The sequence below is a fragment of the Diaphorina citri genome, unplaced genomic scaffold, assembly GCF_000475195.1.
Source record: "Diaphorina citri unplaced genomic scaffold, Diaci psyllid genome assembly version 1.1 scaffold615, whole genome shotgun sequence".
NCBI classification, from domain to species: domain Eukaryota; kingdom Metazoa; phylum Arthropoda; class Insecta; order Hemiptera; family Psyllidae; genus Diaphorina; species Diaphorina citri.
Window position 1 is genome coordinate 70131 of NW_007378048.1, and position 3880 is coordinate 74010.

Sequence of the window (3880 nt, forward strand, 5' to 3'; positions counted from 1 at the left end):
AGAGATGTTTTTACGAGAGAAGTCACGAGACACGAAATCAAAAAACCTGTCAAATATGAGATCCCAAATATCCCCGATGAATTGTTAGAAAACATTAAATATGCCAATGAACACAGAATCGAAAGAGATAACTTTGAAGAGAAACACAATGACTTTTACGCATCTCATCAGAACACACTACGTCCTGACAGAAGCCATCAAGCATTTACTTGTAAAAGTCATAAAAGTTTTGAGCTCAACATATCCGAAATTGATTCACAAATATCGGATTTAGAGAAATTCAGAGATCAATTGATAAAATGGAACAAGAATTACGATTCTCGAGATGACTTGAGCATTGATTATGTCCCAAATGATGTGGAAAAATTCAAAGTTCCACATGAAAAAAGTATTGTGCTGAAAAAGATTCAATTTAGTCAAGAAGAGATGGAAAACAGTTTAGAAGAAGCGGCAAATATTAGATTTATTGATGAAGACGACAGTAAAGATGTTAAAGAAAAACAAAACATAGGGGCAAGTATTGAAAATTTGTCTTCAAGAGGATCACCAGATGGTGAAGATTCAAACAGAACTTACACGCTCCCTTTAGACTTGGACAATATTGATCTCACTACAACCATCAATATTGACGATATCGAAGAGATTCCGAACATTGACAATTGTGACATAGATTTAGAAAATGTCGGAGACTATTTGAACGAAAAAGAGGCAAAGCCTCGTACTATTGATGAAGACATAATTGAAAAAATACTAACTGAAGGTTCAGGTTCAGAGTTGGAAGAACCAGAGGAGAAACATGAAGATCTGGATGATAGATATCAAACAGAGAATAATGAGCATGACCTGGAACATGAAAGTTATGAAGACTCAAGTTCAAATACAACAGAAATGTTCAAACACATCAATATTTACAAAAAACCAATCACTGTTCTTGAGCCAATCATGGAAAGTCCATCCAAAACAAGCATTCCTCACAATAGCAAAAGGGTTAGATCGGATTGCTATTTTAAAACCATCAAAATGAACGAGGATAAATACGAACCTGAGAAAATGTTCGAGATCAGAAAACCCACCGTAGTTCATTACGAAACACCTGAGGATATGTTCAAAGTGAAACCAAAGAAACTGAACGACAAGTCAGCAGATTGTGTACATAGCTCATTGAAAAGAAAACGGTGTACACCTAGAAAGAAACCCACAGGAATTGTAAATCCTTCGTTTAATCCAGTAGATCAACCACTGGGAAACGACAACGAAACCTTCAGTATGAATGAATCCATAGGACAAGAAAACGACTCTTTTGAAGAAATTGAACAAGTAGATAAGTCTAAAACTAAAAAACCATCCGAGGCTCAGTCGTCTGTAGGAAGAATATCCCAAACATCAAGAACAAATGAAGATAAATTTCCAATTCAACTTGATTCCCGTGGTAATCATAAGAACTTGGAATCCTTCCTAGGATTCATTCCAGATGGTGATACAATGCACAATACAATGGAAATCAACTATTTGCCAGAAGGAGGCATCGTGAACCCTAACTTTGACATCAATGATCCTCAGAACTTTAAAAGAAACGTGAGATTTAGTGATTCCGTTTGTATTTTAAATGAAACTGCCAACTCTAAAAAGAACAAACATAAAACTGAGCTCATTCCAACAACTGCTCAAGTACCTTTGAAATCGAATCTAAAATATAAACCTGAAGTACGTCCCTTCTGTGAGATCACGAGTAGTGTTGATGAAAATAAATCTAATACCAACAACCAAGTATACAACATTAGTGATCAGCAGTCTACAAGTGGGAAACCAGACGATTGTTGAGAAGAGTACTGAGGGTGACATAGGCTATTTGAATTTGTCATATTCCATCCCGATTCAAAATGGCAGCACCTCAAAGTTATGGCTCTTATGTCACGCTGATCCCGTACAAAGGACGGGTCAACCACTAGTTTTAAAGATGAAAATAAATCTAATACCAACAACCAAGTATACAACATTAGCGATCAGCAGTCTACAAGTGGGAAACCAGACGCAGCAAACATGACAAATGGTGAATTTTACGTCATAAACACAACCAACCCTTTCTTCAGTGATATTCTGAAACAAGAATGCTCCAGAAGTTCACAAGAAGAGAAGAAACCAAGAAACAAATCCAATGATCTAAAAAGAAACTCGAGAGAGGAACAGAATTACAAAATGTTTCCATTACTCGATTCAGGAGAAGTAATTGAAAATACCAAGCAAAATTCTTGCACTGAACTCAATTCAACCTACACAGTTGACGATGTACATTCTTCTACAAACCCCTTCCTTGAAACTCATAAATCTGTCGAGAAAGAAAGAGACGCAGGTGAAAATTCTGCTCAAAGAAAAGATAACAATTACGAACTTCAAATTAACACGAATATGGTCCCTGCCAACTATCTATGTGATCTTAGTGACAGTCTCTCTCCAGACACACTCAAGCATGTCTGTCTACCCCTCACCTATGTTCCAAATATTTACACGGAATCACAACAAAATATCTTGAAAAGTCAGAGTGGAAATTTTCGCAAGGACCAAGATTTTGAGATTGTACCAGTTTCTAACTCTATTCGTTCGAGTACAAAAGACAACAGAAAAGAAACTCATTCTTTTTTATCCTCAAATCAAGATGAAAATTTCTACCCCATTCAAAAAACAAAAGAAAATACACCGCCTATGCAACATAAGGATTTGAAAAATTTCTTAGGATACGAACAGAATTATTTTTTAGATAAGCAACACGATGAAAACTTTTACAAAGAAAAAACTTCACAACAAAATGCTCAAGAGAATGTGGCCATTTGTGAACCGACTGACGATGGCGGATGTAATCTAATTGAGGATGAAAACAGAGCAGAAGAAGATGGGAATCATCAGGATGTCGAATATGAAATGTTTGAAAATTTCCTGAAGAAGAACCAGTCGATTGAAAAATCTACCCATGGCATCAATAGTTTTTTAGATGATAGTCAGATACTAAATACAACTGACAGTAAAACTTTCAGGTGTTCTACAATAAACTTACAGTATTCAAAATCTGAAGAAAACCTGTCGAATGTAGGACGGGAGAATCTCGAAAAATTTGAACGTAGACATAGGAAAAAGGTTATAAGAAAAACTTTGTGTAAGAAAAACTTTAAAAAGGTCTTCTACCCAGAATAACTGCAGAATGAACCCAATCACTGAAAATCTCAGAGAAGTCTCCAAAAATGATGAGAATATTGTGAATACTAACAAACAAGAGGCCACTATGACATCTCGTAAAACAGACAGAGTCTTACGTCGCACAAAGTCTTTAAATGAAAACCAAACAAGAACCATGTCCAATAGAATCAGTCGCTCTCATTCAAATCTACGCAAATCTTATTCTTCCTCCAGTCAAGCAAGGAAACTGGTGCCGCTGGAGAAATCAAAGATCAAAGAATTGAAGCAACACAAAGAAAATTGGAAACAATACGAAAGACGACAGTTTGAAAATTTCGACATCAATTCCATCAAAGTGTTCAAAGATTTCGAGGAAGCAAACGAATTTGAATATATTCCAGTAACGAGCTTCTATACGAACAAAAACGATGCAAATGAATACGATGTCACTCACATCGTTGATAAATACAACAATGTTGATTGCAAGGAGTGTCAACACGAAGACAAAGTAATAAATGAGTCTGAAAATTCATGCACACCGTCTAACAAAGATGCAAAACAAAGTCAAACAAACAGAAGGAACAAGAAAACAAGCAAAGTGTCGCAAAAAGGCTTACAAATAGGGAAATATAATTTTATGAAATTAAAACATCCGTCTTATAAAATAAACAAAGATAAGGCAAAGTCGAGATTAAATGGAAGTCATAACACG